This window comes from Benincasa hispida, chromosome 6 (assembly GCF_027475165.1).
Source record: "Benincasa hispida cultivar pf3 chromosome 6, pf3_genome.v1.1, whole genome shotgun sequence".
Lineage (NCBI taxonomy): Eukaryota > Viridiplantae > Streptophyta > Magnoliopsida > Cucurbitales > Cucurbitaceae > Benincasa > Benincasa hispida.
In genome coordinates, this window is record NC_143483.1 from 26,604,865 (window position 1) to 26,632,561 (window position 27,697).

Below are 27,697 nucleotides of genomic sequence, written 5' to 3' on the forward strand. Positions count from 1 at the left end.
CTAGGCTACACTGTGATCCCAATCAATGGATATCTCTTTGAGAAGATGGAAAGCCCTTTCAAGGTCTTTGTTAGCACTCTCTTTGAGAGCAGGGTTTCTGCTAGGAAAGAGGGTAATGAGTCCTTGTCCTATGTGTACATACTATATTTAAAAATATTTTCAACAATTTTACTATATAAAACAATTATCCACATATTTAATTATTTTAATCAGAAAAATTATTTCAAACGGTGAAACTGTTAAAAATATTTACAAAATATAACAAAATTTTAGAACTATCAATGATAGATGCTAATAGACACTGATAGACTTCTATCAGTGTCTATCAGTGACATTGATAGAAACTGATAGAAGTCTATCAGTGTCTATCAACGTCTATCATTGATAGTTCTAAAATTTTGTTAATTTTTTTTAAATATTTTGATTCATTTTTCTATATTTAAAAACAGTCATTTTAATTATTATTTATATTTAGTTTCTATTAAAAAAAAAAGAAAAGAAAAATATACTTTGTTTTGGAAATCTGACAATTGTACTTGGCTCATCTACATGATTTTTTATTTTTTCCCTTTTATTAATTAGTTTAAGATGTTAAAATAAAAGATTATTTTTTAAAAAATTCTCTCCAATTTGCCTCTCTCCTTTTTTAATCTCATTTTAGTTTAATTTTCGTTTATTGTATTAGTTTCGTTAAATTAAACATAGCAAAAAGAAAAATAAAATATGAAATTTTTATTTTTATTTTGCTTTTTAATTATTACTAATTATACCACTTGGTTCCTAAAGTATTAGATAATTATTAATTGAGATGTTCTTAAATACTAATGGTAAAATTAAGACATTTTAAAGTTTTAATAACCAAATTAATAATTGCCTAATAAATTAAGGATGATTATGTATATTTAGTCATTTAATTGTTTTAAATGACAAAACTACCGAAAATATTTTCAGATGTAACAAAATATCATTTGTTTATTCATGATAGATACTAGTAAATATCTAAAATGAACAATTTAAAAGTACAAAAATAAAAATGAACCAAAGTTGAAAGTATAGGGGCCAAAATGAATGGTTTGAAAGTATAGAGACCAAAATGAACTAATTGATGTTAGGTTTAAATACTATTTTGGTCCATGTACTATTAATCTTTGTTCATTTTGGTCTCTATACTTTCAAAATCTTCATTATAGTTCATATATGTTCAACTTTGATTAATTTTGATCTTTATACTTTCAAAATGTTCATTTGGTCCTCATACTTTCAAAAAGTGACCATTTTGGTCCCTTCATTTTCATCTCTACTTCATTTTTAAGGGATTAAAATGGTTAATTTTTTGAAGTTTAAGAACCAAAATGAATAAAAGTTGAAAGTATGAGGACCAAAGTGAATATTTTAAAAGTATATGAACCAAAATGAACCATAATTGAAACTATATAGACTAAAATAAACACTTCAGAAATATAAGGACCAAAATAAACAAAAACCAAAAGTATAAAGACCGAAATAGCGATTGTTGTCATCATCTCACAATCGATAATTTTAATCTCCTCAAGATGCAAAAAATCATCCAAGATAGAGTCGAAAAAGAGACTTCCCAATTTATTACAATCTAATAACTTTATTACCTTCAACTTATTGAATTGAGATTCTCTAACATGATCATGATCACTATGAAACATATTCTCCAAATTCCGCAATTTGCTCAATTTTAAATACTCCAATTTGGACCAAAATTTTTGGAAAGGATCTTTTTGCTTGGGGATAAAATGTTTAAACTCTAAATTTTCATAAATATAGAGTTTATTCAAATCTAAAGATTGGTTTTTGTTTAACTCAAATGGGAGAACCCTCACACCAACTGATCCTACTAAATGCAATTCTTTGGACCTCTTTAACAACACATTTATCCCATTATCAAGGTCACTTCCTGTTTCAATATTCAAACATAACACCTTAGAGATGTTCATTGACCAATCACTACAAGAATTTGGTTAAATCCCAACGGTTGAGGGAGTCGGGATAAGTTGAAAATGCCGTCGGGACAACCTTTTCCGACGAAAAATAAGTCGTCGACAACACCACCGGGTTACCGTCGTTAGGAAAATCTTTCCCGACGGTTGAGAAGTCTTGCAGTAGGGTGAAAGAATTATCTCGACGAATAAGAATGAAGCATTTCCCTGACCCTAAAGGAAGCCGTTAGGAAAAAGGGACAACGGTCGACGGTCAGTTGTCATAATTTATACGTTAACCTAACTTCCGACCGTCGGGATTTATTCTTTCGCTCGACGGTCGAGCGTCGACATTTATAGATAAGCCTGACGGTCTTCTGAACCGTCAGGATTAGTTATTTATTTTCTTTTTTCATATTTGTTTTTTTCCAAATGTCATACCTGTTTGAATCTTATAAATATCAATCAACTAAATTAAGATTTCCAAAATGAAGTAAATATCCACAATAGATTAATAATATATTGAAAACACGTTTGAATGTACAACCTTAATCCACGTGTTCTATAACAACCACAATTACACGATAACAATGTACAACTTAAATACGCTTCTTGCGTAGAGATGTATCTTCAACAAAAATCTCCAGATACCTACAAAATACAAATTTAAATAAGTTTAATGCTCAATAATATACTAATCTCAACAAAACAAACCAAGTTACCTCAATCATAAACAAACCTACAAACCAAGAACTCAATCATAAACAAACCAACTCATGTAAATCATAATTAAACCAATAATCCAACTTACCTCAATCATAAACCCAACAAACCAACAAACCAACTCAATCATAACTTGAACTTAACATACTTGTACTTAAATATAGATATGCAGTCAACTGAAACAAACTAACTTATACAATCAAACTAACTTACACAATCAACTGAAACAAACTAACTTACACAATCAACTAAAACACTCTCTCCCCTCCCGCAAAAAAAAAAAAATATTCTCAATTGTAATAAACAAATTAACTTACACAATCAACTCAAACAAACTAACTAACACAATCAAACAAAGTAACTGAAACTAACTAACTAACACAATCAAACTAACTTACACAATCAACTGAAACACCTTCTCTCCCTCCTCCCACACCCCAAACTTATTCTCAGTCGTAATATACAAAGTAACTAAAACTAACTAACTAACACAATCAACATATATAAACTTTTCCCCTCTCTTCCCAAAATCTTTGGCTTTGATACCAACTTGTTACACCCCGCACCAGATTACCCTCTTAACCTGAACGGAATAATGATTGCAGCAGTTACCAACCTTTTAGCTGGCACTTACTACCAATTTTACCTGTTAGCTAATACTTAAACCCTGAATACATGCATATAAACTCAGAACTTAATACATTTACATTACAGGGTTTCGCAGCAATTATTCACATGTGAATATTACACTTTAGTGAGCCCCATCTAGAATACTAGTCACTAGTCAGACACATGTGTACTAGCTAAGACCCATTTTCATTTACGCTTCCTTTAACCTGTTTCTTTGAATGGTAGAGCAGCAGTAGAAAAGTCTTCTGGGAACTGACCACTACCTGGAAAAGAAAACATTTGAAAACGTGAACTAGAAGCCCAGTGAGTGACTTAATAAAACGTAAATCTCATGCTTAAACTGAAAGCTTGAAAACATAATGCTGGAACTCAAAGTATACCAAGCAAACGTGTACTTAAAACCTTTTAAGTCAATGTATCTGAAACCTGAATCCTAGTTGAGAATGAACATTCACTGCTCAAATTCCCAACGTCAAGCCATGGCCCGATAAGACCTCTACTTTAACCTGTTCACATTAAACTATGGTTAGAAGAGATCCCTACGTCGATCTCTTTAAATATACCGATGGCATCTCAAGCAACATCCCTAAGACATAAATTTTGATAACAACTTCTATACATCAATAATCATCATTACATCCTAGTTAAGAACGAGCATACACCGCTCTAGCTCCTACCGTCTATTATCGGTCAAAAGACCTATACCTCGGCCTCTCATTCAGACCTGCCTATATACACACGGAGTTTGTTACGTACTGTCAACACCTTAGGTACATCTACTCAGATATCTTCCCTATGAGTATGCCCACTCATTATATTTAGAAATACCAACGCATGTACTTTGGCAACTTTAGGTATTTAAAACATAATACGTCAAGCTTCATTCAACCTTAACTTTAACCCTAACGCATGCTTTATATTTCGTGAAATAAGTTGGATTAAAACATATTAAACTAGCTTGTACAACCACTAGCATGCGTTAGACATGAAAAACATACTTGGAAAACTCATACATTAGAAAACATCAAGCGTTGATGAACATTCACAAGTATTAGAAATTTCAAACTATTCTTCTAGCCTAGAAGAATATATGGCTACCTTTATCCTTAGTTGAGATAATAGTTCTAACCCTCAACGTCAACCTTAGTTGGGGCGAACTCTTTTGCTCAATCCCTTGACGTCGTATTACCTACGTGCACGTGATTATAACTGAGTACTGTCGTACTTTATGTACCTGACTAGGATACCTTCTCATTGTTCTTCAGTATCCTCAGGTGCTTCTGCTCAGATACCTTCTCAAACATTCTTCAGTATCGAGCTGCTAAGATACCTACTCATATGTCCTTCGGTATCAATTTAGCCAGATACCTTCTCAAAAGTCCTTCGGTATCAAATTGGCCAGGTGCCTTCTCAAGTGTCCTTCGGTACCAAATTGGTTAGATACCTTTTCATATGTCCTTCGATATCAATTTGGTCGGATACCTTGTCATAAGTCCTTTGGTATTAAATTGGCCAGGTACCTTCTGAAGTATCCTTCGGTACCAAATTGGTTAGATACCTTCTCATATGTCCTTCGGTATCAACCATATAACTAGTCATAAACATTTAGTTGAACACTAAGGCTTAATGCTCAAATCATCATACTAGTTGATCCATCATACTAATTCATCATAAAAAATGGAGTTACTTAAATATGCTGAAAGTATTTGTAAAAGATAACATATCTACATCAATCCCATGGAAAACCTGCTTTACTTAGCATGAGAAACAGTTTCACAAATATGTTGCTTGGCACATCATTTAAACACTTAGCATGAGAAATATTTTCAAAGAAATCATATTTCTAAATCATTAAAACAGTAAGCCATCAAATAGTCACTCACTGTTTGTTGGCCTCTTAATGGGTTACATGCTTCTCCTAGCTCTTCTTGGCCTGAAAGGACATATTTCCCAGTAAAACCACTGAGAATTCCTAGTAAAATACCTTAATTAATTTATTTATTAATGGAATTTTACACAGATGGCTCTACTGGTGAGATCCCCATGAGCCACACCAGCGAGATCCCCTAGAACAAGACTAGCGAGATTACCTTGAGCGAGATCACCTTGAGTGTGACCAGCGACATTACCTTGAGCGAGATCACCTTGAGCGTGACCAGCGATACCTACCCAAATTCTAGCGAGATTCAGTGCAAAACCAGTGAGATTCCCGTCCCTAGCCAGATCCATCTCTCGCTCTCGCTCTCATTCTCGCTTCTTCTTGCTCGCTCTTGCTCTCACTCTTTCTTGAGCTGCCTGTTTAATCTTCCTAAGCAGCTGTCTATTTATGCCCAAATCCCCTATTACAACTTCAAAGAATCATAACTCAAAATCCAGCCCTCTTTTGAAGAAACTTCCTTCTACAAACATGTTTAGAATTGAGTGCAACATTACCTTTAAATTTCATCTCAAAATTCCTCGTCGTTTAATCTAGAGATTCAAAACTTCATCATTGGCCCCAATTCAAGCAGCTGCCTGCTTATTCGGTTGTGTTAGCATCTGCTTTCTCTAAAGCATCCGTAACGATTTCACTCGTTCGAGTTAATAGTTAATCAAGGCATTCGGGTCGAGCCAGACGAAGACTCGTTAGCATGTCTGTCAACAATTTCCAGTTTAAACTTCAAAATTATATAACTCGATTTTCAGGCCTCATCTTAAAAAGTTTCATTCTACAAAGTTGTTTATAACTGAGTTAAAATATTACCTCAAATTTTTAGCTCAAAAGGCTTTATAATTCGTCCTGGAGCTTCACTTCTTCACTAATGGCCTAGTTTCACCCGAGAAACAAACCCTTCGTCTTTATTTTGCCCCTCCGGCCGTATCCCGACGAGTTTTCCTTCCAGCAGTCCAGACACAAAAAATAGACACACAGAGCTTTCGAATGCCACTAAAATTACACAAATAGCCTAAGGAGTTTGTCCAAACCGACCCAAATGAATTTGACCTTCTTGCTTATATTACCGCCCAAAATCCAGCATGAACCCTTCTTGTGCCACCTGGCCCACTATTGGTGATGAAGGGCTAGGATTTAGCAAATTCCCTTTTGTAATTTCACTCACAATACTACTTCAGCACTACTCCTCAATAGATGGTATGGTCTCATTCATATGCTTATTATGCATTTCATCTTCTATCCTTCCTGAGACATGGTAGTATTTTGCTCATTAGAAGACATACATTACTTAAAGTAATTAGGGATCAGGTTTTATAAATTCTTCCCCCCTAAAAGAAATTTCGTCCTCGAAATTTTCTCGGACTTACTTATAACTTAGGGTTTCACAACATCCTTTGGTCGTAAACTTTACAACTTTCTTCTTTTCTTTCTTCTTCCCCGTTTTACTACGCTTTTGATGCGCTACTCTAATATCAACGTTGTTCATGGTAAATAATACTGGTATGTATGAACAACTTGATCATCATAGTTTACTATATTTGTCACATTCCTCTGGTTACTCTTTCATTTTCCATTGAGTCATAGTATTCGTTTACTATTAGGGTGGTCCTTTCCATTTCCCAAAAATACTACTGGAACACTCTTTTCAAGTTATTATACCCTTGAATTACTTGCTAGTTGTGACATTGCATTGTGTCAACTAGATTTCTCGACCTGACCGAGGGCATTCTTTTTAAGTTGTCCTTTCTATCCACACTTGAGGAAAGACATTCTTTGTACTATAACATTTCCCATACTATGGCTTACCATACTGTCTACATAAGGTTTTCTTAATTGTACCAGTCCCTAGCTTAGTTACAGTTCAAACTTCGAGCTATTATCTGGAATATTAGTAAATCTGGACCTTTTTCTTTTTGTCATCTGCTGACTCCTTTGTTCCTTACCTTTATACTCAATGTACCCCTGGTACACTTTGAGCTCACTATTGCTCATTTTTTTTCCTCTTCTTAGGAATAATCTGACTAGGACTTCCTGTAGATTACACCCCTTCCTCTGAATTCACTAGAATAGACTTCACATAGTACTTTTCTTATTTTGCTAGATTATGCCTTAGTCTATTAGTCTAGGGTGGTCGTTTTGTTACCACGTTACTACTTAACTGGGAAGGAACTCTTCTGGTTCCCTTCTTAGAATCATAACTTGAATTCTTAATTGAGAGAGAATCTTTACTCAACCCCTCAATATCAATTTATGACTAGAATGGTGTGTTCTCGACACTATCAATCACAACTTTTCCCTTATTTGTATCGTTCTAATTCAAATACCATCATGCCTTAGATACCATTGCTCAGATACCTTCTCGTGTCCTTCAGTATCGAGCTATTCAAATTCTAAGGCAAAGCCTCAGTACCTTCTCCATGTACTTCAGTACTGAGTTATTCACATTCTAATCTAAGCTCCAGTACCTTCTTCGAGTATCTCCGTACTGAGCTATTTATACTTACTTGCTTACATGTTCTCATCTCTTAACAACTTAGTTTCCTAAACACATTTCTTACCAATGCATCCTCCTGGTCATTGTAAAAGCATAGTATAAATACAATGTTAATGTGAGGTGCGTTGTTTGACAACTATTTGAGAATAGTTGTCATAAATAACTTTCAGTAGACATACATTGCTAAACATTCATAAGTTTTAGCAATTTACTTAAATGAGTCACACACTTCCGCTGCTGGGACCATATAACCAAGAAATACAACCTGGTCTAACCAGAAATGGTTCCCGTGATCCTTCCCACTGCTTGAATACAACAATATGTCATCAAGGTGACACACTGGATCTGTTGTAACTCTTATTTATTAATTCCTGTAACTGAACTTCCAACTCCCTAAGTTCTTCTGGCACCATGCTTAGTGGTACCTGAAAAGTAGTTATATCTGGAATTAAATCGATAGTAAACTCAACTTCTTGGCCAGATTATAAATCCGTTAACTTTTCAGGGAACACATCCAGAGACTCTTGTACAATTGGTACATCCTCAGATTTTATCTTCTCGTCTTATGAAACCTTCATATGGCCAAATAGGCTTCACACCTTTTACTTAGCAACTACCTAGTCTTCACTGCTATTATTAAGCTTCTTGAAATATTCCTTTGCTTTCCACAAATACTGTCTCTTGCTTACCAAATTTCTCGAACATTAACCATCCTTCAATCAATTCATATGGTTGTAACATTTATTTGGAGAATCCATGCTCTAGAGTAACATCAATTCCAAGAAATCTAATGGAATCACTTCATAACCATACTTAACAACCATTACCTCAGAGCCTATAAAACTTTTATACTGTTACAACTCTTTCACACCATAACAACAACCATTTTAGGACATGCCCTCCATAATCTTTCTTACAAGCAGTGCGACATGCTATATAACAATAAAGGTATAGTACCATAAGCAACTAGTTCATAAATATACCGATACCTAAAGTTACTTTACCATTCACAACATTAGGCGACTCCTTTACCTCCTGGTAGGACACTTCGTAAAACCTGCCCTGACGAGGTCATCCTACTTCCTTTCTCATTTTTCTTCTTTTGAATTCCTTCCTCGGCGTCTGAGCCACTAGGCTTATCTATCGTCTGTAAAGTCATTTTGTGTTCTATTTGAACTTCTTGACCTAGCTGGGACTTCCTTCTTGAAATGTCCTGCTTGTCCGTACTGGAAACATACGTTTTTCCCTTTATAACATGTCCATAGATGATGCTTACCACAATTCGTGCATAAGGGTTTCCTACCCGTACTAGCTACCAGCTCGGTAGGATGCAAAAACCTTAATCTATCATCCATACTAGCCACAAGTCTTGGCTTCCTTTTTCCTACCCTATGCTGACTTTTAGCTCTCTATCCTTTATCAATACCTATTAGGTCACTCTCAATACTGTACTTCCTTTCTGAATCCACCAGAATAGATTCGGCACTTTCCGCCAACCTCTTATTAAATATTCTGTCCTCTAACTGAGGATCCGTTCCTGCTGCGGAATCCTTGACTCCACGCCTGAAGTCGTTTCCTAATTTACCAAGTCTTTACCTTTCCATTCACTAACATTTGGATTCCCTCGAATCTCAGAACTTCTAAAGGCAAGGTCAGGGTTCCCGTTGTTTGTCTGCCTACTCTGCTTGCCACTTTTCTTGACATATTCCTCTTACTTAGGGTAGTACACATGCTAAGGACTCAGGACTCAGACTTACATATATAAACTTTTCCCCTCTCTTCCCAAAATCTTTGGCTCTGATACCAACTTGTCACACCCCACACCAGATTACCCGCCTAACCTGGACGAAATAGTGACTGCAGCAGTTACCAACCTTTTAGCTGGCACTTACTGCCTATTTTACTTGTTAGCTAATACTCAAACCCTGAATACATACATATAAACTCAGAACTTAATACATTTACATTATAGGGCTTTGTAGCAATTATTCACATGTGAATATTACACTTTAGTGAGTCCCATCTAGAATACTAGTCACTAGTCAGACACATGTGTACAGGCTAAGACCGATCTTCAGTTACGCTTCCTTTAACCTGTTTCTTTGAGTGGCAGAGCAGCAGCAGAAAAGTCTTCTGGAAACTGACCGCTACCTAGAAAAGAAAACATTTGAAAACATGAACTAGAAGCCTAGTGAGTGACTTAATAAAACGTAAATCTCATGCTTAAACTGAAAGCTTGAAAACATAATGTTGGAACTCAAAGTATACCAAGCAAATGTGTACATAAAACCTTTTAAGCCAATGTATCTGAAACCTGAATCCTAGTTGAGAATGAACATTCACTGCTCAAATTCCCAACGTCAAGCCATGGTCTGATGAGACCTCTACTTTAACCTGTTCACTTTAAACTATGGCTAGAAGAGATCCCTATGCCAATCTCTTTAAATATATCGATGGCATCTCAAGTAACATCCCTAAGACATAAACATTGATAACAACTTCTATACATCAATAATCATCATTACATCCTGGTTGAGAATGAGCATACACCGCTCTAGCTCCTACCGTCTATTACCGGTCAAAAGACCTATACCTCGGCCTCTCATTCAGACTTGCCTACATACACACGGATTTTGTTACGTACCATCAACACCTTAGGTAAATCTACTCAGATACCTTCCCTATTAGCATCCCCACTCATTATGTTTAGAAATACCAACGCATGTACTTTGGCAACTTTAGGTGTTTAAAATATAGTATGTCAAGTTTCATTCAACCTTAGCTTTAACCCTAACGCATGCTTTATATTTCGTGAAATAAGTTGGATTATATTAAACTAGCTTGTACAACCACTAGCATACTTCGAAAATTCATACATTAGCAAACATCAAGCGTTGACGAACCTTCACAAGCATTAGAAATTTCAAACTATTCTTCTAGCCTAGAAGAATATATGACTACCTTTATCCTTAGTTGAGAGTGAACTAATAGTTATAACCCTCAACGTCAACCTTAGTCGGGGAGAACTCTTTTGCTCAATCCCTCGACGTCGTATTACCTACGTGCACGTGATTATAACTGAGTACCGTCGTACTCTATGTATCTGGTTATAACTCGTTGAATTATCCCTTCTATGATTGTAGGATCAACATCAACTCTACATAAACTGATATCATTCATTGATTCATCGATTGTACAAGTAATACTATTCAACACTTCTAACAACTCATGTTAGTCATTCTCACGTTCTTCTGCTTCTAGCATGTGTCATATATGCTTGTTTTGGACTACTTGCACCACCTTCCAATTATTACCATATTTAGGATCGTTGACGTAAAACACTTGTTTGGCTTGACTGGCAAATACAGAAGGCTCGTTAACAAACCAATGACGAGCTGTATTAATTAATATATACCCTAAATCCATATGTACTCTGTTGCTCTTTTTAGGGTATGTATCAAACCAAGTACACTTAAACATAATTACACGTCTTCTCTTGGCATACTAAAAGTCTAATACTTCATTGACAATACCATAGAAATTATGGAGATCACCTCCACCTTTATTTTCTGAAGGCACCATGATCCCGTTATTTTTCACTCCGAAAATTATCACACTTAATACTATGTTAGCGTACTCCATAACAATGCATCCACTATATGAGCGCACTTCTGAACTTGGTCCCATTGCTAGTGAATATATGTCATCAGACATATCTCCATTTTCATATAGTGAAAGAACCTGTTAAAATAAATCTCACTTGTCATTAGTAGTCAATTGAATTTTTATTGGTCTTTTAAACTCATATACTTACATGAGATTTGAACCAATCAGGAAAGCCTTGTTGGTGCCTTCTGTATAAATTATCTTGACTTTGAGCTTCATGTCGAATTAGTCTCAAATATTGCCTATAAGTTAGAGACGTGTCTTAATTTTAGATTTCAAACTTTGAATCAAAATTATCAATCACAATGGAATGTTCAAAACTTATGTTCGATAAGATTTAATTTCCATGCAATTATTCAAGATGTACCAATGTGCACTGCATTTCTCTTCTCTCGATAATGTCCTTACTCTTGGCGCTCTTAACGGTCGCGCATTTTGTCTGAACATCAAAAATTCACCACATATCTCATCCTTTGGAAGTGTATCATCATTTCTTTCATCTCTATTGAACCTTGTCTCAATTCCAATTATATACAAAGAACAAAATTCCAACGATTCATTCATTATGTATGCTCTGCTATAGAACCCTTAGGATGTGCTTTGTTTCTTACATATTTTTCCAATGTTCGTAAGCTTCTTTCAATAGGGTACATCCAACTATAACTAACTGGACCTGCAACTTTTATTTCATAGGGAAAATGGATTGCTAGGTGCACCATTCCATCAAAAAATTCCCGTGGAAATATTTTTTTTAACTTACAAAGTATGATTATAATGTCTCTTTGTAAACAATCCAAATCCCCTATAGATATTGTTTTTGCACATAGATCACAGAAAAATTTGCATAACTCAACGACAACAGTGCACACATCTTTTTTCAAATATGCGCGAACACTAATTGGAAGAAGCCTCTGAAGCCGAATATGCGAGTCGTGAGTTTTTAGCCCCGATAGATTTCTATCTTTCTCATTCACACATATTGATATATTGGATAAACCCATTAGGAAATTTGACTGATTTGATCCACTTACAGAATGCAACCTTATCATTAGTAGTCAATGCGTATGCAGCGTATAGCTTTAAAACTTTGTTTCCTACCTTTTACAGGTGTAGTTTTTTCCGTGTATTTAGATCTTCTAGATCCAAATGAGCATTAGTTGTATCCTTATTCTTTCCCTCAATATTTAATATTGTGCCTACCAAATTATCACAAATATTACTTTCAATATGCATAACATCCAACTTATGTCTCAATAAAAGTTTCGACCAACATGGAAGTTGGAAAAATATACTTTTTTTATTCCATTTAAACTTTGTTTTCATTTTTTATCACGTTTCTCTAGATATTTCACTACAAGAATTTTGGGTTTTAATGTCGGTTGGAAAAAGTGAAACCGGATGTATAATGTCGATTTTTTTTAAAAAAAAGTGAATCTTTAATGTCGGTTTTAGACCAACATTGTAGGTATACATTTAAACCAACGTTAAAGATCCAGTTTTCTTTTTTTCCCTTAAAAAAAAAAAGAAAACCCATCCCCCCCCCCCCAATTTTTTTTCATTTCCTGCTTTCATCTCTATCTATCCTATCTATCCCTTTTCTAAACCCTATTTTCCCCATCAACCACCTCCTCCCTAGTCCCCCCCATCTTTGTTTCTTACGAAAATGATATTAGGTTACATTTCTCTCTCAGATTTCAGACAAACCTTCGTAGACGGCAAAGAGAACTGAAACCGAAAGCTATAAAAAATGGCGACCAAAAAGGCCAAAAAAAGCCAATCTCTTGAATCATCACTCCCTCAAACACCTACTCGATGAATCTGTTTCTGAGGTAGAGAAGTAAGAGATATGTGGAACCAATAAGAAATGGATGAACCCGTAGATAGATCGGCAATGCCGATCCATTAGTACCGATTTGAAATTGATTTTGCATCTTTTTGTACTCTCGATGCCATTATAAACAAGCAGCGAGAGTCATAGTCGATGCTGTCAGAAGATTCCAACGATGATTGAAAAAATAAATTGAAGAAAGAACAGAGAGATCGGTAGAGATATGAAGGATTTCTGTTAATTCAATCTGCAATTTCATTCCCCCTTTTTAGATCTTTTTCGCGTCAATTTTAATCTAGGTTTGAGCTTTTTCCTTCCAGATTGTCACCAGCCGTAATGAAGGATTTTAATATGAAGGATTGAATCTGTTTCTGAAGTAATATGAAGGATTTGAATCTGTTTTTGAGGTAATGCTATTTGGCTACATTTTAGTGTTTCTAAATATAAACCAGCTAAAAATACCACAAAGTTCTGGCCCAATTCCCTCTCGCTCTCGCTCATAAGGCCAAATCTCTCCCCTCTCGGCTCTCGCCCAAATCCCTCCCCTCTCGCCCAAATCCCTCGCTCTCGCTCTCGTTCGTCCTTCCACTCTCGCTACTATAGCTTTCGCTCATACCAAATATTGAAATCTTCACAGTATTGAAAGCTCTCGCTCATACCTCCACTCTCGCTCATACCAGATATTGAAATCCTCACAGTATTGAAAGCTCTCGCTCATACCTCCACTCTTGCTCTCGCACATAAATTCCCCTCTCGTTTGACTTGTATAAGAGTCAAACGAGATATCTATCTACTGATGCTCGTAAACTGGATGAAATATCTATCCCATTCGGCTTCCATCTATTGTTAAATCTTTGTCTTCAACTCAAAAACATTGCGTCAAACATGTCAGTTTAAATCACCAAGATGTATTGCATTTGGTATTGTGATTTTTCCTTCCAGGAACTCAAGCACAATGGTAAGAACATACAAACACATCAGGTCTTCCAATTACTTATTCACTGCAGAGTTTTCTTGATCTTTGTTGCTTTTCGAGTGTTCATAGAAATGTTGGAAGCGGGAGCTTATCCTACAAACTATACGCTCGGAATCGTGTTGAATGCTTGTTGTTCCTTGCAATCTACCGAATTCGGGAAGCAGGTTCATGCATATATCATCAAATATCATATAGATTCTCTGATTTAAATAGTTAGTATCTACTAGCATCCTTTAACATCCGATTTAAATAGTTAGTATCCTACAAACTTGAGTTTGCTACTTTTATGTTTTCTTTTTAATCATGTTGATTGAAGTTGCCTCACATTTGTATTCTCTCAATCTCTTCCTCTACCATATACTTTTAATGTTGTTGTTTGTGTGTATTTTAGGTGTTTGGAAGGGGTGGGGAGGAGATGGATTTCTTGTAACAACAAGGAATTCACATAAAAATTGTTCCTGGTAAGTGCATTTTTGAATGCTTGCAGTTTTAATCACAGTTTCTAAGTGTTTTCAAATGACTCTATTTGTAGTTTATTGGATAAGACTTTGAATTATGTTGATGTTATAGGAAACATTATTTGATCCATATGCTTTGGGTTGTGGGCATCTCTTCTACAAATCATGTGTTTGTTTAGCTGCTTCAGTGATGATTTGTGATGGACTGAAGGCTGCCAGCTAGGAGTCTCAATGCCCGGTTTGTAGAGGGTTCGTGTTTAGTATTTGAAGCATTTCGATTATTTTCCACGAGCTGTTATGATTTGAAAAGTTTGAGAAAAAGACGAATGCATTGATGCAGGCTTCTTTTTACAAATCAGTAGGCTTCTTTTTACAATTTGTTCATACTTTTCTGTTCCAAATTAATACTCTAATGCACTGATGCAGGGACATTATCATGGTTCCGAACCTGAACAATATGATCCAATTTATGTCTTGCGGTTTTCAATTCATGCTCTGTCAATGGGATACATTGAAGCTTTGGAATTTACTACCTTGGGTTTGCTTGCAATTGCATTTGTTAGTTTGTCTTCATCTAATGACAGATTAAGAAAAAAAAAAGGGTTTGTATTATTTAATACCATTGTCAATATGTTTTTGTTCTTTGCAATTATTTGTAAGCTAAATGGTAACTTCAAGGTTAGCTTTTGGAATTGAAGGAGTTGGTATTCTGGATCTCACAATTTATTATATGAGACTTATTCAATATCGGTTAAGAATTAAAAAAAACAAGCTTTAATGTCGTTTGCAACCAACAGGCTTTAATCACTAAAAACCTTTAATGTCGGTTGCAACCGACATTGAAGGTTGTGTTATTGAAGCCCTTTAATAATACTATCTTTAATGTCGGTTGCCCGAATTTCTTCTAGTGTTTTCTAAGCACGGGTAAGTTTAACAAATTCACCTCTCTAAGATATCTTCTCCATCCATGTCAACTGGAGGAGGTCTACATTCCACTTTTTCATCAAATTGTTTACTTTTACGCCAACTATGATTATTTGGAAGATAACATCAATACCATATAAAACATTCTTTTCCTCTTAGCCTCATTGATGATGTATCCTCATTACAAATAGGGCATACTTGGTAACCTTTGGTACTCAATCCAGATAAGTCACCATACGCAGGGAAGCCGTTAATAGTCCACAATAAGAAAGTACGTAGTTAAAAGTATTCGTTGCTAACAAAATCATAAGTGTGCACACCATCATTCCATAACTCCTTTAACTCTTCAATCAATGACCGTAACTCTTCAACTAATGCTTGGTAACCTTTGGGCCATGTATAAGAAGGGAGACAATGAAATTTGTCTCTTTCATGCATTTCCAAGGTGGAATTGTAAGGAATGAGCACCACTAGCCATATATTATATGAAGTACTTATATTCCCGAATGGATTGAATCCATTTGAAGCTAGTCCTAAACGAACATTACGTGGGTTTGAAGCAAACTAAGGCAACTCACGATCAAAATTCTTCTACCGTTCAGTATCAGCTAGATGTCGCAACACTCATTTAGTTTCAACATGTTTATCTTTATGCCACCTCATTTCAGGTGCGATATGATTAGATGCAAACAATCACTTCAATCTTGGTATTAAAGGAAAATGTTGTAGAATTTTATGTGGAATCTTTTTACTTTTTCCAGATTCAACTTTGTATCGAGATTCACCACATACTGGACACTGTTCCATCTCAACAAATTCTTTTTAATATAGGATGCAATCGTATTTGCAAGCATGAATACACTCATAACCAAGTCCGAAGTCACATAATTTTCTTTTAGCTTCATAAAATGAACTAGGTATAGATGCTCCAATTGGAAAAGCTTCTTTTAACAATTCAAGTAACAAATCAAACGACTTGTTAGTCCAACCGCTAAGAACCTTGATATGCATCAACTTCACCAAGAACAACAGTGACGAGAAATTTGTACAATGAGGGTACAACTGGCTACGTGCTTCATTCATTAAGTCTTGAAATAAGCTTGAATTGTTATCTCTTTCTTAGGAATTGGTCTACATCTCATCCTCATTTTTTTTTCTTCATTTACATCAGCAATTGGACATTGTAGATCATTTATAATATTCAAATTTTCATTTTATTCATCTATGACATTCATCTCTGTCGTACTTAATCCATCATCATGTGTCTACTGAGATATGTGACTATCATATCCCCTAGACAAGTTGATTGGGTCTCCATGATATATCCATTGATGATAAGATGGAGAAATTCAATTAATGAATAAATGCCGTTTAACTTCATCTATTGGCTCCCACCTAGCATTCATACATTTCCTGCATGGACATCTTGTTTTTCCTAACTTATTAACATGAAGTTTTGCAACATCAATGAATCGATATACTCCTTCTGCATACTCAGTTGATAACTTATTCCTAATCTTAATCCACTCTTTATCCATTCTTAATAATATATGTGATAAATTGAATCTGTATGATTTAGGCAATTAGTTATATTAGAATATATAGTTCCAATTTCTAACTTTTAATTTCATTTCATTTACTTCTTGTTCGTGGTTTTGAATGATTAAAAGTACATTTAAGTGTGATTTTGAAAATGACAAAAGTCAATTTAACTATTTTAGAATCACTACTAAACATATCCTTATTCCTCTTTTGATCTTATACAATTTGCTCTGATAAAAGTAGATCTAAGGGTAGAAAGGTTTGAGACGTTTGGAGATAGTTTCAAAATGCTAATTAAAGTCCTAGAGGTTGAAGCCAAATTATTGTAAAGACAACCAAATGATATCCACCCAGATAGATATTTACAGTTGAAGCCAAATTGATGACAAAATCAATGTTAGTGTTATCATTCTTATGATAGTGCTAGTTGAAGTCCTATCATAAGAATTGATAATGTTTAGCTCCATATATCTATGAAGAATAGGTAGTTCAACAACCCAAAAATGACAAAATCAATGTTCAAAGACCTAGACAAAATTATCTAAACTTGTATCACAAAGAATAGAAACATGTTGCACTAAATAAACCACAGGAGTAACGGAGGGAGATTCCTCAAACAACAAAACACAGAAATACAAACATAGAAAGAATAAAGAAAGAGAAACTAAAGAATACAAAAAACATCCCCTATTCTCAACGCTAAACTATTCTATAGAGTTAATTGAATCGCCCCATAAACTAACTCGAATATTCTAAGTTATTAATACAAATTCATTTAGTGAGAAATCTAGCAAGCAAAAAAAACTACCATAGTCCATTGGCTCTCTACAGAAACAGAGCAAATCACATGATACAAAATTGAATTATTCTTTAGCTAAAAGAGTACCCTCATTCTATGATCATCAACAATAAATCTATATTACAATCATCCATGTAATAGACAAAAAACTCAATATCCAATTCCAACCAATTTATTTGTACTTAACAAATCACTAACATCATTAGCTTCTCCTATTATAGAATCAATCTCTGTTTTTGGTTGATTTTAGAATTACAACAAATTTACATTACAAGTAATTTGTTTATGGCAGTACCCAATACCAAGAATACCAAGAATATCAATAAAATATGTAAAAAAGAGTTACCTTTTCGGTGAGGGAGAAATCGGAGACGGCGGCGGACGGTGAGAGAACGAACCAACGAACGAGATGGGGAACTAACGAACGGTCGACGACAGACGGCGAGAGATGAACGGCTGCCAGAGGAAACGAACGGACGGTGAGGGAACGAACGGAAGATCAGGGAACGAACGGACGGGCAGGGAACGAACGGACGACTGCTAGAGGGAACAAACGGACGAAAGCCGCTGTCAGAGGGAACAAATAGACGGCAAGAGGGGAACGAATGGCGACGGATGGCGAGAGGGAGAACGATGGCGAAAGGAAGAAGGAAAAATAAGAAGAAGAAGAAGGATCGCAATAGAGGGAAGAAGAAGAATCAGGGTAAGTAATCCCAACGGTAACTTATGAACCGTCGGCCAAACTTAACAAGCGCGATGATTTTCTGACACAACCATCAGAAAAAAAATCACCAATTCCCAAAAGAAAAATTAGAATCCCCGATAGTTGATTGAACACTGTCGGGAATACAATAACGACTGACAGTCGCTCAAAATCGTCGAGCGAATGAGGCACGCCCGATGGTTTCCTGACACAACCGTTGAGAGAACCTTCCCAAATTCCCAAAAAAATATTTTTATATTTCTTAGAACTATCGACGGTTGACTAAACACCGTAGGGAGTTCAACGTTTAGCCGACCATTAGGGGAAAACCGTCAGAAAGTCTTAAACGTATCCCGCCGATTCTTGTCTCATCGTCAGCCAATGATTCCCCAATTCCCATAAAAACTTTTTAATATTTATATTATAACATAGAATCCCGATGGTTGCATGGAGTAGTCAGCCTCTATAATGAAAATTTGACAGTTTCACACTTACCGTCGGGCGACCTTAACAAATCCCAATAGATTCTGCACAATGCGCCTGACAATCGAGTGTAACTATCGGGTTTAAACCAGAATGCCCAACAGTGTTTTCTTACCATCAGGAGAGATTAAAAAGCCCGACGGTCTGTTCATGGACCATTCGGTGAATTCAAAATCCCGACGGTTTGTTCGTGGACCATCGAGATTAAATTTTTATCCCGACCCCTTGTCTGGACCGTCAGGAGAGGTCAAAACCGCCGATGGTTTTTTGGTCATCGGGATTAATGTCGTCGAGAATTACCAAAATTCTTGTAGTGAAAATCCAAGAGTTTTACAACCAATAGAAATGACAAACTTTTCCAAATTTAACAATCTTCAAAACAACTGTTTTGGCATAATCTTTTTATCTTGAATCCACAATGCTAAAACACACAGCTGAGAAAGGTGGCCAATCTCTGAAAGGCTAGCATTTCTTCTTCTTCCTTCATTCAATTCTTCTCTTTCCCATCCATCAAACCTGTCCAAATACAACTCTTTTAGATTTTTCAAAATTAAGAGAATATTAGGTGGAATTATCTTTAGTTCAAGACATTTGGATAAATCTAACAATTTTAATCGCGTCAATTGACTTATGGTCATTGGAATATTGATGATGTTGGATCCTTGAAAACTAAGAATTTCAAGCCTGTTTACGTCTCCAATCGCTTCCATGTTTCCCAATTTACACCTAAATAAACACAATGTTTGATGGTTTGCAAAACGAAAAAATTAACTGCATTGTCTCTATGGAAAAATTCATGTTAATTAATTCTAGAATTTTGAGCTCTTTTGTATGTCCAAAAAAAGTATTTGACAACTCACATCCCACCAACAATGATCACGTAATACGAATAATTGAAATTTGGGTAACATTAACTTTTGGGGATGTTACACAACCCTTCAACGTTTAAGTACAGTACTGTATGATCATTTGACATTATTTTTTCTGGCCATGATTCATCCAATCATTTGGAATAGCTTAGTGTACAAATGTGATCGTCTTTGGAGGCAATTAATAGAGCAACATCACGAATGAGATCGTCCATTTTAACATACCCATGACCCCAACAATCATTTGAGTCTCCTATAAGTAAAGAAGAAGATATGAGATCATCCACCAATTTTACTTTCCTATGTTGTGCTTGTTATATAGTGTCAACATCGTGCAAGAAACCCAAGTCAATGGCATATACATGTAATTTTTTAACATCAATTGCAGCATCTTCTGGGAACATGCTACAGAGCAAAAACAAATTTGGCCTCTTCACAATCTAGTTGATCGTAACTTAACTTGAGTGAAGAATACACTTTCTCATTCATTCCTCTTATATTGACAACTATGGGAGTTCTTAATTGGTTTAAGGCATCTTTCCAAATGGAAATTATATTTATTTTTCAATGCCTTGGCGATCGTTATTATATCAATTGGCAAATGTACACATTGACTTGCTATTTCAACAGCTATACTTTTTAAATCAGATGTTCAACAATCTCACTAGTCATTTTCTTGAATAAATTCCACGTCTCATCCTCTTGTAAAACTCATATCTCAAAATTTTCACGTGTGCACATATCATTCAAGAGTACACTATTATCTCTAGGATCTTGCATCCTCTATTATCTTCAATACTTGGAATTCCTATGGTTTCTAAATCAATTTGCTTCCAAACATCATCAAGTACAACGAGGATCCTTTGTTCCATCTTCAACCTTTTATGTAGCATAAGGGCCTTCCTTCGTTTGTTTCTTGGTCAAATTTCAGCCTAAGCTTATCAAAAAGTTGTCCTTGAATTGTTTTTATGTCCGGGTCTGACTTATGGTTGATGTGACAACTTCATCAAATAACTTTTTCTCCATAACTATTCTCGAAATCTCTTTCATTAATATTGTTTTTCCATCACCTTCAATTGTGGAGACACTGTCATCCATAAGTGCACCATGATTTCGTCTATAGTAGGTTTTCTTGATTCAAAGTTAACAAAGTCTGAAGTCCTTTCCTTTGAACTCTCAACCTCTGAGAGAGCTACACGATAAGAGACCCTATCAAAATTTCCTTCATTTTTTATCTCAACAACTTCATCACCCAACTTTATAGCTCACCTACTTAATTGGTTTCTTTGGACCAAATTCAAGCATAATCCCCTTGTTGAGCTTGATTGGCTAATATTGTCTCTGATTTATCAATGACGGCATCAACCTCATTTAGCAGATTTTGGATAGAAGATTCTATGTTTTCAGCATTTCTTCTTGCTTTATTTAGCCAATCCTTGTAAACTCAATTACAACACGTTTTGTCACTAACCAAACATCCATCACTTGCATGGTAGCTTCACCACTTCAGTGGCTTTGTGCAAGACCTAGTAACTATCAAGGGTATTTTAATGCCCTAGTTTATTGTATTTTCTCTCCATTATCTCAACATTATAAACATTATATATGTTTGTATCTCACTGAAGTTTAATCCAAGTGGAAGATTGTTGGAAATGTCCTAAACTCATAGTTCGTAAATATTGTTAAACACATTCTATTTATCAATAAAAGTATTATTCAGTATTTTATCCAATAAATTGTTATTGATATTGCATTCTATTATAAAAATTTAATAAACAAGTCTATGGCCATAATATAAATACTTTAAACTTTATGTGACGATATAAAAGAGAATCAAGTTTTAGTATATAGCCAAAATGATCTATAAGTATATTGATGAGATTGAGTACCTCATCCTGGAGACACTATTGGATGTGACCCATTTTTTTAATACCGATACAAATAATGTGATCCCAAAATCATTCATGTGGAGATATGTGATTGGGGGCATCCTACGCAATGAGTTTGCATAAGACCGGACCTCGAAATAGTCACTTTTTTTATAATGACCGTTTACTGTTAAAACGGACTATTTCCAAATTTAATGACCTAGAGTAACTCGATCTTAATCCTGAACTAACTATGAACTCCTGTTAATACAGGATTATCTTTTGATCTGCATAGGTGAAAGTAGTTCATCAGCATTGCCGCCACTTTTAGAACTTATAGAACGTTATGAACATGCCCCTGAACTGGAAGACACCGTTCAAGACGAAATTATAAAATCCTATTCATTTATGAAGCTTAGGTTGTTCCGAACCCTATGTTACAACCCTCCGAAAGGATCACCGCGATTAATGACTAGCTAGTGCCACCTAAAAACGGCAGCAGGCGTAACATAGAAATCTCACGGTTCAAACTAATGGAGGAGACCGTAGGATATGTTGACATATTCTTCACCCACTTACTATGTACTACTTCCCCCATTCACCTTGTTATTGACCCATGCAAACACTTTCCGAATGGAGCAATCGCGGTAAAAGCGAAATGGTGTGAACTCTTGGGAACGTGAGAGGTAAAAACGATATATCAAATATATTGTTAATCTCCCATTGACGTGTTCTAAATGCTTGGGTATTCTTTTACTTTTGTATATTCCAGCTGATTTTAAACAACCTAAGTCTATATGTTTTTATCCAAGTATAATGTTTATATTAGGATTTTATCCTACGATGTCTAGGTGTTAAACCATTTTTAAACCTCACACCACTCACACAAGCTCATAAAACTTGTTAACAATGCTCAACATTTCAATCATAATCCCATGTAGGAGGTGTTACATAACCGTCAACTTAAATGCCTCCAGTCTAGGACACGATTATAAACCGATTGAGTTTGTAACTGAATTTTATAAGATAAAGACCTATTTTAACTATTTAAAATAAGTTGTTCACCTAAGTGAGCATGTTGATAATCTTTGTTATGGATTTTAATGTCTAATGCGATTTTATAACAAATTATAAAACCACATGCTATCCATCCATAACATACATCAAAGTCATTCAAAATTAACATAACACTTATATTAATGTTAAGAAACCCTAAACATGCATACTATATATTTTAACTAACTTATAACATAATATTATGCATGCAACATGCTTTCCTATGGTGGGATTTTAAATCTAAATGACATACTATATGCACATACATGTTTAATTTAAATATAACATACATCACATGCATATAATACTTAAATAACACTAATATGGTTCAACCTTGGAATCCTAAATAAGCAAAATAACAATTTTTTAGACAAATAATCCAAAAACAACTTAAAAAGAGGTCTGGACCACTTGACCCGACCCGAAATGGACCTGAACCGCCTGAACTGAGCCATCACAGCTCTAATTGAGGCTGAATCGAACCAGATGAAGTCCGAACCGATCAAATTAGTCATCTTTTCGTGCAAACCAGCTTGGTGACGCGCGCTGTTATTGGCTGGGATGAACAACATCATGATGCTGCATCCCAGCGTTACAACGTTGTTCCCCAAAATGCCCGTTGCATTGTAATGCTCGATGAATAGCGTCGCGACGCTTGCAAATAGAAGCTTCAACTCAGAAATCTGCTGCTCATCCATGCTTGCTTTTAACTTCAATTACAACCTAATTTGGACTCTATTGACTCTAATAAAATTACAGACTCTACAGCACACATATAAGCTCTTGACACAATACCTTTGAAGAAAACTCTTTGATTCCAGTTGATTCCACGAATTGATGCTTCAATTTTTTAGTAGACCACTAAGAGGTACTTCTCTACTAATCTATAACTCAGATTGTGTGGTGGAAACACTGAATTGAAAGTAATGAAACTAGGGAAGAAAAAGGTTTTGGGAGAAAACTTCAATTTTCAGGTTCAGCATGCATGGCTGAGTTCTAAACCCCAAACTTCAATTTACAAGTTCTTTCACCGTGCAATCAAATTGTTTGCATGAAAGCTAACTCCTTCTTTATTAATTTGATTGGAATTTGGAGTGGAATAGTGATTAAGGTGCTAATCCTTACCGGGTTTTTTCAACTGTTGGAAATTTCTTTAATTTTCAAATTCTATTTGAAACTTGATTTTAAATTAAGTTTGAATTATTAATAAATAAACTGATATTTTATTAATTTCATAAATTTAATTCAATTAATTAATTTTTAGATAAAATTAATAAATATTAATTAATTAAACTATTTAACTATTTTTATTAATTTAATATCAAATATTAAATTAATCAAATACCAATCTCACTACAATGAATTTTAATTCATGTAATTAATATTTAAATCACATTTTAAATATTAACCGACTCTCTAATTTCGTTAATTATATTGAATATAATTAACGAAACTCTAAATTGAATTTGAACACTTCAAATTCAAAAATTCCAATTTCAATTTGAATATTTCACATAAGCTCAGTTCACTAATCCAAGATTTAATTTACGTGCTAGTAGAGAGACCTTATGGACCTACAGATCTTGAGCTCCAACAACTTGAGATTAATTGGCTAAACTCTTTAGATCAAATTAAACAATATTCGTTAACTACCGAGACATCTCACTATAGTTTAATAGTTGCACTCTCTTCACTACAGATATATTTATGTCCACTATAACCATAATTAGTAAGTGGAACCTTCACAGGTCATTTGTATTTACAATTAGGTCAAAATTACCATTATACCCCTATAAATACATCTTGCTCTTTAAGCTTCCACTGATCCTCCATTGAACAATTGGTTTATAGTCCGACTCATAAACCATGACCCTCTTGATCACGAGAGCTATCTATATCCGATCTTATCCTCGGATGGGGAAACTTATTAAGTAGTGCTAATGGACTACTCTCAACTATGCAAATCAAAGGATAATCCCAAATAAACAAGAGTTCATAGTTAGCTCAGGATTAAGATCGATTTACCCTAGGTCATTGAATTTTGAAATAGTCAGTTTTGATAGTAAACATTCATTATAAAGAAAAGTGACTATTTCGAGGTCTAGTCTTGTGCAAACTCATTCCATAGAATGCCCAAGCTCACATGTCTCCACATGAATAATTTTGGGATCACATCATTTGTATCAGTATTAGAAAATAGGGCGCATCCAATAGTGTCACCAGGATGAAGTCCAATCTCATCCATATACTTATAGACCATTTTGGCTATATACTAAAACTTGATCCTCTTTTCTGTCGCCACATAAAGTTTAAAGTATTCATATTGTAGCCATAGATTTGTTTTGGATTTTTATAATAGAATGCAATACCAATAACAATTTATTGAATAAAATACTCAATAATACTTTTATTGATAAACAGAATATGTTTTAACAATATTTATGAACTATGAGTTTAGGACATTCCCAACAGTAACAACAGAACGTTAAACTTAATTCAACACTATGAATCAATCCCTAACTACAACGGAAAGTTTCCAAGAGTCATAAACTAGGCTCAATATTTAGAAAGAGTTTAAAATGATCTAAATGAAGTTTGAGTACCAAAAACTAACCAAACAATCTTAAAACTTAATTTAAACACTCATAATCAATTCTAAACTACAATTAGAGAGTAAGAGTTAAATAATATACCACATTTGCATCGTGAATGAAATTTTCACGACCACCTGAAAATCAAATAATAAAGAATAATTGTGTAGATAAACTTAACACATAAAATCAAGTTTAATAAATTAGTTTTAAAAAGAAAGTGACACTTAACCAAGTGTCCACTTGATTATGAAAAAATGTACTTAACCAAGTGTCCACTTGATTATGAAAAAATGTAAAAATTTCTTAAACAACGTCAAAGTGACAGTTTCCCACCTGACTTCGCAATATTTTGGTGTCAAGAAAACTCGTAGGATATTATATCCTAGGTAGGTCGCCACCATGCATTGAACTCATGATCTAAGCCTTTTATCAAGGGGATGTTCTCTTATTAGCACTTTGGCATCTAATAAGTTCTATAAAAGTAACTAAGTTTTATTTTGCTTCTCAAAACTACATAAAATATTCCAAAAGTATCTAACATACACGTTGACTTTGAAAGCGACATAAAATGCTAAAAGGTAGCTAAGTCAAACATTATCAATAAAAACCATGCAAAAAGTTCATAAAAAGCGTCTAAAATTTATAAAAGTGTCCGAGTTTCATTTATACTCAAGACCACGTAAAGTGAAACTCTCCAAAGACCTGAAACTACATAATACTAGACAACAAATAACATCCTTAAACAAGGGACAAAAATTATAAAAAGAAATAAACAACAATATTAACGTTGATAAAAGATAAGCTGTACATGGAAAATAATCATGTCTACCCACAAATTTTTACAACACCTAAGATGTCAAAACATCAAACTGCCTTCCAAAGTAGAAAAATGCAATTATAGAGCTTTTTGGCAAAGGTTCAACTTGCTGCCTTGCAGAGACTATTACCAAACTTTGTTCTCTTCGGTGGATAGTCTGGTAATGTCATCCAAAATCTATGCCTATATCACATTTTTCATTCTCAAGTATTAGCTATGAAGCCATGTTAAGTTTACTAGAAATATCCCACTTAAGTTTAGTTTCCTACTCATAACCAAACTTCAGCTTTTTATTTGATCCAACAATAAAAAATTAATGTATACACAAAGATTTGAGGCTCTGGCTAAAAAAATTGATCAAATTGGGCACTAACATTTGGGCGGGTTAAGGCCAAGTACTATTCTGAGCTTAAGCAGCTCTAAGAGAACTTTGTGCCATATATTCTCATGTAAAATAGAGATCAGGTAGGTCAGAAATAGGAATATGAGTAAGACAATTGTAAAGCTAAAATAACATATTTTGTGGCCCCAGATAACTATAATTCTCTTGTTTGCATGCCCAACTACTCAATATAAACGGTCAACTTCGCTTCAAGACTCAGAGAAGACTATATCCTTTAGGCTTCAAAACTCTTCAATCGTTTACCTGTATGCGAGCTCAATCGTGTAGACAAAGCTCTAAGGAACTAGATGATAGTTCAACTGTGTAGACGATACTAAGAAGTACTAGACGTTCGTGTAGGCAATAGTTGAGTGGAACTAGATGATCGTATGATAGTTGAGTGGAGCTAGACGATCATTTAGGCAATGCAAAAGGAACTAAACCATTGTGTATACAGTACTTAAGAAAAAGCTAGACGATCGTTGAGAAAGAAAGAACACAAGAATTTAAGTGGTTTAGCCAAAGGCCTACATCCACTTGCAAAAAGGAAGGGTCTCTTTTATTACTTCTTCTTTAAACTTCTTTATAGAATGAATGTTCTCGCCCTCTTGTCCTCGTTACTCTCTCATTCTTTTCCTTTTATACAATCTCTCATTTTCAACAGAAGAAGCTCTGGTGGTTACAATAAACAAAACAGAAAGTCAGACAATAATAAACTGACTACAACTTCATTTTGTCTCGATTCTTTCTGAAGGAAATCTAAATAGACATCGTTTGAACAGAAGTGAATTGTTCCAAATTCCATTGAGAATGAACACAAACAATTACAGTCTAAACGGAAACGAACAGATTATACCCAATTAGAAATTACAGCATGCTACTTATAAAGAAATAAACAGGGATAGAGTAGGCAAACCTTTAAAGAACTCTTCTTCACGTATCCCTCGATCATTCAACAAATCGTTCAATCAGCACCAACTCGAACGCAACGATCAGAACGCGA

The 27,697-nt window shown here is 34.8% G+C and overlaps 1 long non-coding RNA gene and 1 pseudogene across 1 annotated transcript; one reads left to right on the top strand and one right to left on the bottom strand.

The window, feature by feature from the left end:
* LOC150035550 (disease resistance protein At4g27190-like) lies at window positions 1-23,599 on the bottom strand (annotated as a pseudogene).
* On the top strand, window positions 12,949-15,373 carry LOC120080320 (uncharacterized). Its single transcript, XR_005482473.2, has 5 exons — window positions 12,949-14,181; window positions 14,269-14,363; window positions 14,591-14,660; window positions 14,770-14,906; window positions 15,084-15,373. It is a non-coding gene; the product is annotated as an uncharacterized LOC120080320 (long non-coding RNA).
* Window positions 23,600-27,697: the final 4,098 nt, after the last annotated feature.